Source organism: Nothobranchius furzeri, chromosome 2, assembly GCF_043380555.1.
Source record: "Nothobranchius furzeri strain GRZ-AD chromosome 2, NfurGRZ-RIMD1, whole genome shotgun sequence".
NCBI lineage: Eukaryota > Metazoa > Chordata > Actinopteri > Cyprinodontiformes > Nothobranchiidae > Nothobranchius > Nothobranchius furzeri.
In genome coordinates this window covers 77740880-77753687 of record NC_091742.1, presented here as the reverse complement: position 1 = coordinate 77753687, position 12808 = coordinate 77740880, and the positions used below count along the sequence as shown (strand labels likewise).

General features: G+C 42.5%; 1 protein-coding gene across 2 annotated transcripts in view; it reads right to left on the bottom strand.

Moving 5' to 3' along the window:
- LOC129165515 (zinc finger protein 121-like) overlaps nt 1-12336 on the bottom strand; it is a 133094-nt gene extending 120758 nt beyond the window's left edge. For both annotated transcript variants that reach the window (XM_070548008.1, XM_070548007.1), the window contains exon 1: nt 11688-12336. The gene's annotated coding sequence lies outside the window, so the exon portion shown is untranslated. The remainder of the gene's footprint in view (nt 1-11687) is intronic.
- Between the last annotated feature and the right edge of the window lie 472 nt (nt 12337-12808).

The following is a 12808-nucleotide window of genomic DNA, read 5'->3' as shown; positions in this document are numbered from 1 at the left end:
AGCATAACAATGAGATTTTGCATTAAATATGCAAAATATTTACATATGAATTGTTTTAGAGCCCTTTTATTGGCAGAATCTGATATTAATTTAGTTCTTACAAAAAATGGGTCCCAACATGGTTTGTGTGGCGTTGACATAGTGTGACATCATAGGCACAGATCCCCGGTCCTCTAGTTTGGAAATGGAAATATGGTCACCCTACATTAAACAAACTGTCCACCCGGGCTTTTGCGCTGCACAGAGACGCTTCGCTGCCTACGACTGAACGTCAGTTGAGAGTCAGTCTCATGCAGACTGACCAATGAAGAGAGGGCCTCAAGTTAAGACCCTCTCCTCATTGGTCAGTCCACACGAGGTGGGTCAAAGGTTACTCTGGGCGGGTTACGTGTTGTCAGGCATTCAAGTATTGAGTATATTTACTGCATATTACAGTAAAATATTCTGTATGTGACCACATTATGGTGATCCTCGGGTCGTGATGATGGAGCCCTTGAATATTGTTGCCCAGGGTACAACAAAGTGTTAATCTGGCCCTGGTTCCGCCGTCACATTCCCGCAGAAACTGGTTGATCACACCGGGGCCAGACTACTAGCATGTGGTTTTACAACCACAATGTCCTCGGAAGCAAAAACGCTTTTAAAAGGGAGGGAGGAGTCCTAACTGTTGCTGCAGGCGTGTTGTGTGAGAGTGCAGTTATATACTGGTTAATATATTTTTGGGTTCAGTTGCTTTCATGTGGCCTAATGTGAGTCTATTTGGGATCATTGGAATGATCAGCAGCATTTCTTGATGTGACTTTATGGCAGCTGCCCAGGGCATCATCGCAAGGAGGATGGCATTCATTTACTTTTGTTTTATTTGGTATTTTTTCAGTCATTTTTGGAAATAGTGATCAATTTTGATTAATTCACAGCCTATGTTTAATTACATTTAAAATAAATGTCAACAGATGAGATCAAACAAAACAGATGAGAATTGCCCTTAAGCTGTTTAACTTGGACCAAGCATTTTAGGTCACAGATAGTTGTAGCTTAGGGTCTCTGTCTATATACCTTATAAGACAATTTAGGTGATGGCATGTTGTTTTTCTGCTATTGAACTGTTTTCTAATAATGTTGTGTTAAATAAAGTGAAGGAAGGAGAGAAATAACGTTTCCCTAGCAGTTTTTAAAAATTTCCCCATGTAATCCGATTAATCGATTAATCGTGTCGAGACCCCATCCGATTAATCGATTATCCAAATAATCGTTTGTTGCAGCCCTACTGATCACAATAAATTGATTTACTTTTTTCTTTCGTCTTTCTCATCCAACCACATAAATCCCTGTGCGTACTTCTACAGTACTCCTGAAGGACAACAGAAATCAATAACAACACAAAAAGTATGGCGTGTTGTGTAAAAACCGCTATTTTCAGCATATTTTTGGGTTCGACGTGCTGCTACCAGCCGTACAGTGTGAGCAGTCGAGTCGCATCAGAGAACTGGGTTGTAGTGTGAGCTTATAACTCATAAGATTTGCTCTGCGAGGAAGTCATACAGTTTGAGCTGAAGCTGAGTACAAAGCTGTGGGAAGTAGGGGTGCTGAGGGTGCTGCAGCACCCTCTTGTGGATGACAAATTATAAGCATGTTAGGGCTGCAACAACGAATCGATAAATTCGATGAAAATCGATTACTAAAAGCGTTGGCAACGAATTGCGTCATCGATTCGTTGTGTTGCGCAACTCTTCCAAAAGCCCCCCCCCCCCCCCCCCCCCCCCCCCCCGGCCGCCGTTGCGCACAGACCGGAAGCAAGTCAGATCAGCGCGAGGGAGAGCCGGGTGAAGCAGCGAGACCCAAAAAAGTAAAAACTTCTAAAGTTGCAAGCATGCCGAATCAGCGAGGAGGGAGAGAGCTCTGTGTCCGGGTAAGTTAAAAACTTTTCAAAAGTGATTCACCCAAGCCCCGGATTATTACACAGGCTAGACATGCAATAAGCTTGTAAAAAAAGTCTATAAAATCGTAAGCGCGACACTATTAGATAGGCAGGGGGGGGGGGGGACTCGCGCTGCTGCGAGCCGGTTCCGCCGTCACATTCCCGCAGAAACTGGTTGATCACACCGGGGCCAGACTACTAGCACCACAATGTCCTCAGAAGCGAGAACGCTTTTAAAAGGGAGGGAGTACTAACTCTCGCTGCAGGCGTGTTGTGTGAGAGAGAGTGCAGTTATATACTGGTTAATATATTTTTGGGTTCAGTTGCTTTCATGTGGCCTAATGTGAGTCTTTTTGGGATCATTGGAATGATCAGCAGCATTTCTTGTTGTGACTTTATGGCAGTTGCCCAGGGCATCATCACAAGGAGGATGGCATTCATTTACTTTTGTTTTATTTGGTATTTTTTCAGTCATTTTTGGAAATAGTGATTAATTTTGATTAATTCACAGCCTATGTTTAATTACATTTAAAAATTAGTTGTTTGACATCCCCAATTATAATAAATGTCTACAGATGAGAATTGCCTTTAAAGAGCAAGTCACCCCCAAATAAACTTTTTTTTGCTGATAAACTAAATAAACGAGTGTCTAATCGTGCTGCAGACACGTGTCGTCAATAATTTGGCACTTCAGTGCATCTTAGTTCAAATTTAAATATTCTGCCTAAAACTAGCAGTGTTGTGCCGTTGTCAGGTAAAAACTCTGCACTGTATTTGAATTTAAATCTGCCACCGCTATTGGCTAAGAAGTATGCTATGATGTAAACTGGTACATTATGATGTCAAAATGCTGTTGTGAGCCTGAGTGTGTGTGTATTTGTTAGCGGCTCCGCCCTCTCGGTCTGCCAGGCAACAGCATGTGTTTCATTTTTCACACATGAAGTGGGATTGGAGTTAGACTCTGGTAGGGGTTGACTTGCTCTTTAAGCTGTTTAACTTGGACCAAGCATTTTAGGTCACTGATAGGTGTAGCTTAGGGTCTCTGTCTATACACCTTATAAGACAATTTAGGTGATGGCATGTTGTTTTTCTGCTATTGAACAGTTTTCTAATAATGTTGTGTTTAATAAAGTGAAGGAAGGAGAGAAATAACGTTTCCCTAGCAGTTTTTAACATTGTCCCCATGTAATCCGATTAATCGATTAATCGTGTCGAGACCCCATCTGATTCATCGATTATCCAAATAATCGTTTGTTGCAGCCCTAATGCATGTTGGTATTCTATAAGGAAAAGTATTTTATAAAGTATTTTATAAGTACTGCAGCAACTTCCTAACACACACACGAAAACACACCAGACTCCATTTCTCAACAGTTTTGTTTACAGCATTTGAACAGATTTGCATCTCCTCCCCCTGTGCGGGAGCGCAGCTTACTGATGCGCTCCGGCTTCGGCGCAGCGCACGCTCCTGTCCCCACAGATGAGCTTGTCCAAGCGCACTGCAGCAAAAACCCGTCACTACACACCTTATGCACTTTTTTCAGATATGCATTACCTATGGCGTTTAAAGCGTGCCACAACCCGTGCACGCGCATTGGGTCCACAGCGCGCGTGTGAACGGGACTCGCGAGCGGAAATATACATGGCGAGAGGTCATTTGTGCACTGAGAGGGAGCAAACTGTGTCTGTGAGCGCACAAGGATGTGCACAAGTGACAAACCTGCGTGCGCGCGTTGTCAACGAGCACACGGCAGAGGAAAACGTGCGCGCGCGGCAGCCTCTGTGCGCGCTCGGCAGCCTCTCTGCGCGCTCGGTTTCTGACTCCTGCTCGCTCGGCTGTAAGGGTTTTGGCACTCTGGAGGCGTGGCCTGTGGCAGATCTTCTCTGTCCTCTGATTGGTTAGTGTACCCCGCACTTTACCCTCTACCTATCTATACAAAAAAGTCTGCTATTCAAGTAGTTGCTGGCATAGCTCAGTTGGGAGAGCGGGTGACTCTCGCCCCGGAGGATCCAGGTTCGAGGCCGGGCAAGGGAAATGCAGTAGATGTCATGTTAACTTTTCTTAATTTCAGGTATTTTACAGTTGTGACCGTTCAACTGTCATTAAACGTCCGAATGTTTGCTGGGCAGTGTTTTAAAAAGTGCACATAAGCTAGATGGTTTTAACCATATAAAATTACATTTTTTGTGATACTGGAAAAATACATACTGAAATAAAACTACTGACTGAAAACTTTATGACTGTGGTTGTACAATATATGACTCACTAATACACTGCAAACTCCCTTAGAGTGGGGCTTCCAGAGAGAGAGAGAGAGAGAGAGAGAGAGAGAGAGAGAGAGAGAGAGAGAGAGAGAGAGAGAGAGAGAAAAGTTCTTGCCTCATTAATGAATTGTTTATTTTTTTCAGTATTTAATTGACAAATTATCCTTTCAAATAATTAATTGATGAGTTACATAATTGTCCATTTAGAATTGTTGAATGGACTGAGTCAAGTTTGGTGCACTTTATATATTTCAAAACATGTTTTTTTTTATTTTAATGATGCATATAAATAATTTAAATGTTAATTTAATGAAATATTTCTATTTTTTCATTACCTCACCCTTGTTTTGACAAAAACGGGACCTTGCTGGATAATATCATGGAGAAACTATTTGTTCACAGTACATGGCTCCGTGAGGATCTGTGTACCAAAGGAGGAGATACTCAGAAATCTGTCTGCAGATTGTTACAACCCAGACTGGAAGTGGTGGGCTGTAATAAGAAAGGAGACCAAACAGAGGCGTGGGGGTTCAACAACTGATTTATTTAACAAAAGTAAGGATTTACTAAAGCAAGTTAGTGAACAGAAAATGGCCAGTGAGGACTCTCCACCAAACCGGAGAGACCCAGTGAAAGCAGAAAAACAGTAGGCTTTGTAGGCAGCACCACACCCTGAGCCCAGGTGCCTCCAAGGCTGCTTAACGAGCTGCCTACAACAGAAGAAAAACACAATTAAACACAAATGAAAACCCAATGAGACGGTGGGGGCATCACAACACGTTCAGGACTACCCAAACACCAGTAATTCTTGACTGCACTGATCTGAGGTGTCAATGGCCATATTCCCCTCTCTTCCAGAGTCATATATTTTCCTCAAGTTCAACTGCACTCTGAAGAGGCTCATTTGGATTGTGCCACATAGGCCAGTGACCTTTGTCTCAGCACTGTATGCTGGAACTATCAGCGACCAACCTGGGAATCTGGTGTGATGAAAATGCTACAACTAGAGATGGTCATCTTGGTAGACAGGGGGTTCTTCATTGATGACATTGTGCCCTGCAAAGTGTACAGGCCAGCTTTCCTTTCTGGCAAACCTCAAATGTCTGCATGTAAAGTTATAGAAACAGAAGCCATAACATCTCTGAGTGCATGTGGAGCGCTCCATTCATCTGGTCCAAGAACACAAGCTTTTTGATTGTTATTCCCCTCCTTGCATTTGTAAACAATCAGCTATATGCTGTGGTTTTTCTCCTTACCAACTTTTAAAATAGCCCACTAGTGAAGGCCTGGGCAAAGAAGCCTGATGTCTGAGAACCTCAACATATGTACGGCAACCACACTGTATATTTACACACTTTCATAAAGAAGCTGCATATCAAGCTTTCATTCAGATGACCTTCAACAGTGCTGCACCCTGCTGAGGGACATCCGAGTAAAACCTTGAGATGGCCATTTTCTGTTCACTAACTTGCTTTAGTAAATCCTTACTTTTGTTAAATAAATCAGTTGTTGAACCCCCACTCCTCTGTTTGGTCTCCTTTCTTATTACAGCCCACCACTTCCAGTCTGGGTTGTAACAATCTGCAGACAGATTTCTGAGTATCTCCTCCTTTGGTACACAGATCCTTACGGAGCCATGTACTGTGAACAAATAGTTTCTCCATGATATTATCCAGCAAGGTCCCGTTTTTGTCAAAACAAGGGTGAGGTAATGAAAAAATAGAAAATTTCATTAAATTAACATTTAAATTATTTATATGCATCATTAAAATAAAATAAAAACATGTTTTGAAATATATAAAGTGCACCAAACTTGACTCAGTCCATTCAACAATTCTAAATGGACAATTATGTAACTCATGAATTAATTATTTGAAAGGATAATTTGTCAATTAAATACTGAAAAAAATAAACAATTCATTAATGAGGCAAGAACTTTTCTCTCTCTCTCTCTCTCTCTCTCTCTCTCTCTCTCTGGAAGCCCCACTCTAAGGGAGTTTGCAGTGTATTAGTGAGTCATATATTGTACAACCACAGTCATAAAGTTTTCAATCAGTAGTTTTATTTCAGTATGTATTTTTCCAGTATCACAAAAAATGTAATTTTATATGGTTAAAACCATCTAGCTTATGTGCACTTTTTAAAACACTGCCCAGCAAACATTCGGACGTTTAATGACAGTTGAACGGTCACAACTGTAAAATACCTGAAATTAAGAAAAGGTAACATGACATCTACTGCATTTCCCTTGCCCGGCCTCGAACCTGGATCCTCCGGGGCAAGAGTCACCCGCTCTCTCAACTGAGCTATGCCAGCAAATACTTGAACAGCAGACTTTTTTGTATAGATAGGTAGAGGGTAAAGTGCGGGGTACACTAACCAATCAGAGGACAGAGAAGATCTGCCACAGGCCACGCCTCCAGAGTGCCAAAACCCTTACAGCCGAGCGAGCAGGAGTCAGAAACCGAGCGCGCAGAGAGGCTGCCGAGCGCGCACAGAGGCTGCCGCGCGCGCACGTTTTCCTCTGCCGTGTGCTCGTTGACAACGCGCGCACGCAGGTTTGTCACTTGTGCACATCCTTGTGCGCTCACAGACACAGTTTGCTCCCTCTCAGTGCACAAATGACCTCTCGCCATGTATATTTCCGCTCGCGAGTCCCGTTCACACGCGCGCTGTGGACCCAATGCGCGTGCACGGGTTTTGACACGGGTATGACGCGATAATTACCTTTTCACTTTTCTCTCATGTTTAACCCTCCCACCGTCCTAATGGGTGTGACCCTGTGAGGAAAGTTGACCATTGCGCAGGGTTGATGGTTTATCCCATAGGGTTCATGTGGCAGGGGTGAGGAGTGGGCACCACCTCACCCCTACCACGTGGATCTTAGGGATGGATTTAAAAATATGAAATAAAACAACAAAATGATGGGCCTGAAATGCCAGACTCTTGTTATAAAAGGCTCCATAATATGTATTATACTGGTGTTGTCTAGTTCCCTGTTTCCCATCTGATATTTATAGTTAGATATTTTATAAAATGAACTGCCTGAACAAGTTATTTAACAATCATTTGTGAACTTGTTCTTTTTTTTGGTGAACGTAAACCAAACTCTCACTTATTTTTCCTGATGAATAATAAAGTGAGCTCTCATTCTGGCGTGTGAACGGGTTTATGAACGGCACTCTACAACAGTTTGAGAGCTCCAGATCTCCACGGAGCTAGTGGAACTTTCTAGTGGCCTGCCACAACATGACTGATTAACATAAACTTTAGGGCTGCCACAAACGATTCATTTATAAGTCGACTAATGGCAAGTTTTGATGACGATTAGTCGACTAATCGTGTGTCATGCATTAAAGTACTGCAGCAATTTCCTAATGTTCTGATTTCTCTCACATACGGCAATAAAACATTCTAATTCTGAAGTTTAGCCTATTGCACTCACTACGATGCTCTATATACCCATCATTAGCTTCTAGTTTGAAGTTACGTGCAATCGAAAAATAAAGACAAGTTTATTGCTTATCAAACAACTTTTAATTAACTTTGTTGTTGCAACATGTTAATACAAGTGCTAAATGTCAAATGGGTGTAAGCAACTAAAACTAAAACTAAAAAATGACTTGTGCTCACAAACTGAAATGTATCCTGCTAAAATAGTCACACAAGGTTCTGGTTTACAGTCAGGAAAGATAGCATTTTAACATGTTTAACATGAGAGCAGATGCTCCCAGCTGCAGAGAAGATCTGCTCAGATGGGGTGGAAGTGGCAGGGATGCACAGAAAAGATTTAGCCAGCTTAGAAAGTGTGGAGAAACAGCCTTCATTTTCACTCCACCATTTGAGAGGATCATCTCTCTCAGAAATTGCAGCTTCTCAAAGATACACCTTTACTTCCCCTCTCACTATCCGGACCCTTCTGTCCTGGCATCTTCCTCCTCCTGCTCACTCTCATCACTTTCTGTATCGGACTGAAGGAGAGCATCCAGAGCAGACTTCTCAACTACACCTGAATCATCAGCCCGCTGCAGTTGTGTAAGCTCACCTGTTCCAGCTTTTGCTTCTTCTTTGACAGCAAGCACTTCAATGGTCCCTTGCACTCTGATGACATCTTCAGGAGCCAAAAATGTTAGCTTTTTGTATCTGGGGTCCAAGGCAGCTGCAAGAACAACCATGTTTTCTTTCCCTTCAAAAACAGTACAGATGCTTCCCCATCTCTGCTTTATCCCTTTTTCTGCATCTGCACTGGAAGATTTCCCTGAGCTTGTCTGAAATTGTCTGTGGTTTACAGACCGTACCAGACCTTCGATGACCTGTGGAAGACCTGAAATGGTTGTGTACTGTTGACCACTAAGGTAAACAGAAGCGGTCTCAAAAGGCACCAACCCTTTCTTGAGTTCATCAAGCACTTCTCTGGCTTCAAGTCGATGTACTGCTTCCCTCTTGGTTTCACCTCAGGATCTGAAAGAGTGGCAGTGAGAGGCCATCGCTGTTCGAGGAGTCTGTCTATCATGTGGAATGTACTGTTCCATCTTGTGCTGACATCTTGGATCAGTGAATATTTTTTTCACATTCATTTGCTCCCGTTTCATCTTCAGCTTTGTACTTGCCAGCTCTACTTTGTTGAAGTGCTCCACTAGCTGCCTAGCAGCCCCTAATGCTCTGCTGATGCAGGTTTCTTTGAGAGCAGTGTTCATTAGGAGCTGGAGTGTGTGTCCAGCACAGCGGATAGAGGCCCAGGCATGTTTCTCTTCAAGCGGTCTCATTGCTGCTACCACGTTAGACCCACTCTCATGAACTACTGCTTTAATTTTAACAGGCACGATTTCTAACTTAGCTAAAACCTCTTCAATCCAAGTCATTATATTTGTACCAGTGTGCCTCTCCTCTAGAGACATGGTGGAAAGTTTGAAGCTTTTCATGTTCCAATCGTTGCTCAGAAAATGGCAGGACACACCAAGGTACGCCTCTGTAGCGCGGCTGGTTCACACGTCAGCAGTCAGGGAACCATTCACAGCTCTGAGGGCCTGCATTACCTTAAAGATAAAACATTAAAGTTAGTTCAGATGCCAAATTTATAAATGTTTTTCAAATAAAGCATGTTAAGATATAACACTGAGAAAAATATATACTATGCTTTAACTAATAATAGTTTCTTATCATAAAATGCATCAAAATCTACTATTATTTTTATGTGTCCAGAGACAGAGACAAAGACACACACACACACACACACACACCTTCTGGAAGGTCGTCTCGTATTTCTCCTCCATCATGGTGGTGAAATGTGATCGGTCTGGTAGATAGTTTTCATAGTATTCTGGGTTGAACTTCTTGATCACATCTTTAAAACCTTGATCCCTGACCATGGACAGGGGTCTCATGTCCGTTACCAGCATGTTCAAAATGGTCAGGACGTTGGCTTGTTGAGGTGTGCACGTGGTTGGCATTGTAAGAAACTCATCCATTGTAGAAGAAGAGCGATTTTTTAGCACTGTAACGTAGCGAGATAAAATAAATCCTTATCGTTTGTAACATTAGAGCAAATATGTGACATACAAACATGTTCTAAACATAATAAAATACAGTTGTTCCTAGACCTATGATAGTGTCACCTTACAGAGTTTGAACTCTACTCGCTTCTCATTTGTTTTCGTAAAATGCTCCCAAACCTTTGAGCTCCGTTGCCGACTCGTCATGATGTGTTATTTCTCCGGTGGTTGTGATTTGAATGCTGAGCTGGATTGCTAATATCGCGCATGCGTGCACAAACCTAAATGTTTTCCATGTTTCTGCTTCGGCACATCTGATTTACGTTGGCTCCTCAGGAGGACATCACATGCTGCAGATGCCTGTTAATCGCTTATTCCTTTAAGTCAGGTGTGTGGCAGCAGTTAAAAAGGCAACATGGAAAACAAACATGCAGGACAGTGTGCCCTGAGGACCGGGGTTGGGAAACACCGTACTAGATAAAGCCACCACCTATGATTTTCACATATTATTCATTGAAGATGAGATTTGTAATGCACACAGGTCTCTACACATTTCCATGTACTACTGATCCAACAGGAATGTACCATGCCAGCAAATGGGGAGGGCCAAACTGAGAATAAAAACTAATAGAGATTCAGCCTTTTTGACCATCGACATATAAATATTGGACAGTGGGTTTCCATAGGCTCCAATAACACGTTTTTGAAGAAAAATGGGAGGTGGCCACCACCACCATTTTGACCGTGTCACAGGTTCCGCCAAGCCCAGACAATTCCACAAAAAGGGAGAGAGGTGGAGCTGAGGGTGGGGCTGTAAGGCTGGGATCAACTGACAACACCCGGTCGAACTAGCTACAAGCTAACCTGAAGCTAACGCGGAGGTGGGAGCTAAGCTAACAGAAGTAGCAACCTAGCTACAACCGGAGTTAACTGTGCACAACACCAGAGCTTCTGAGTCAGAGATACGTCGGGCTGACCGCTGGGTAAAACTGCCACAAGCCGGCAGCCGCACGGCAGACAAGCGCCGCTGCGATCTGAGATGCGCAGAGCTGCCGCTGGGGAGAACCGGGTGGAAAGGTTTCCATCCCAGAGCTCCACAAGTCGGCAGACCGCGCAGCAGACAGAAGCCGCGATCAGACAGAGATGCGCCGAGCTGCGGGGAGGGGAGAACCTGGTGGAAAACAGAGGTCTCCCGAGAGCTACACAAGCCGATAGTCGGAACCCAGCTCCAACCAACATGTTATATTTCAACCCATTTTCTAAAGTGCAGCATTATGTTAAATGCACTGGGTTTTACCCTATTACATTTAAATTTCATGGTTAAACAGTACATGTTAAAATCTAAGCTCAGCTTGGCAGTGACCTAAAATACATAAATATAATATTACTTACCGGGGGTCGCATAGTCTTGTTTGAACCGGTTTTTTTCAATGTTTTTTATACCAATTTAAATCCAACCCACTGAAAAATAATCATTTATGGATGCGTAGCTGTACACAAAAACTACCAGACACAAGAACAGTTTCTTTCCTTCAGCCATTTTTCTCCTGAATCTATAGATTATTTTACCATCCATTTATTGTAGTTTTTAATACTTATTCAGTATGCTTATGGATATGTGTGTGTGTGTGTGTGTGTGTGGGGGGGGGGACGTATATATGTATATATGTGTGTGTAAACGAACATGTGTGTGGGTATACATGTTCTTATGTGTTTTTAGGTATTTTTACTCTCATTTATTGTGGTTGTTGTATGTTTTAGAGAGCGAACATCTACCGAAGACAAATTCCTTGTAAATGTACTTTTACTTTGCCAATAAATTTGAAATCTGAATCTGAACAAAGTAGTCTTCCTCCCCAGGACTAAAACATTAATAGCATAAAGTCCGCTAGCTGGAGATGATCTACACAAGAAAGCAGCTTTCTACACGCCTTAAATAATAACAGGACACGACTCCGGGCTAAATTATTGTCCCAGTCCGTCTCTGCACGAGTCCCGCTGGTGTTTCTTACCTGCTCCGTGTGAGCTGCTCCGTGGTTCCGAGCTCATATCCGACAGTCTACGCTGACCACCAAGCCCTTCCTCGAACTGGGCCAAGGCTTCTTCAACCTTTTTGATGATTTTTCTAGCAGTAGCTACTTGCTTGCTGACAAACTCCATCAGAGACTCTCCTGAATCCATGTTTAACCCAGAGACTCAAATGTTCACCTCACACAACAAACAACTACAAGATAACTTTGCTAACGCTCCTTTACTTCTTCTTCTTCTTCCTGGTGGTGGTGGTCAGCAATCAATGAACTTGTGAGTTATCGCCACCTGCTGGTCTGGAGTCTGAACAGAACGTCACCAATAAGCCTAGTGAACTAGACCAAATTCTTGCTTTGCAAAGATTGCTCTCTGTGAAAGAAACCTTCTAACAACTCATTGACGCAAAAGTAAAAAGTTTAAATAATACATTTATTTAGTCTGGCTTGCCAGGCTAATACTTATCCTCCTGACACCCAAATTTGTATTTGCTGTGATGTAAAAATAAAATTTAATAAAAAAATATTAACAGGTTTCCTAGAAAAAACAGAAACAAAACACATTTTAAACTTAAATTCTATATAAAATGGTTCTAAATATAAAAAAGGTCTAAATTGAAGAGAATAAAATATTCTAGTGCAAGAAGCCAATGTTCATATATGTGGACGCAGGGTCTCAAGGGGTTAAAGGTGGAATATGGAGCATTTTATTCAAAAGCTATATTTAACCCTCCCACTGTCCTCATGGGTGACCCCGCCAGGAAAGTTGACCATTGAACAGGGTTCATGGTTTATCCTTTGAGGTCCATGTGGCAGGGTTGAGGCGTGAGCACCACTGAACTTGAAATGGTCATCCATGCCTTTATCTTCTCCCGTCTAGATTACTGTAACACTCTTGTCACATGTTTTAACAAAAAAGCCCTTGACCGCCTTCAGTTGGTCCAGAACTCTGCAGCGAGGCTCCTAACTGCAGCAAACAGAAAAGCTCACATCACTCCTATTTTAAAGTCTCTGCACTGGTTACCCATTAACTTTAGAATTCATTTTAGAATCCTGACTATTACTTTCAATGTGGTCAAGCTCCTCCCTAGATTACTGAACTGTTAAAG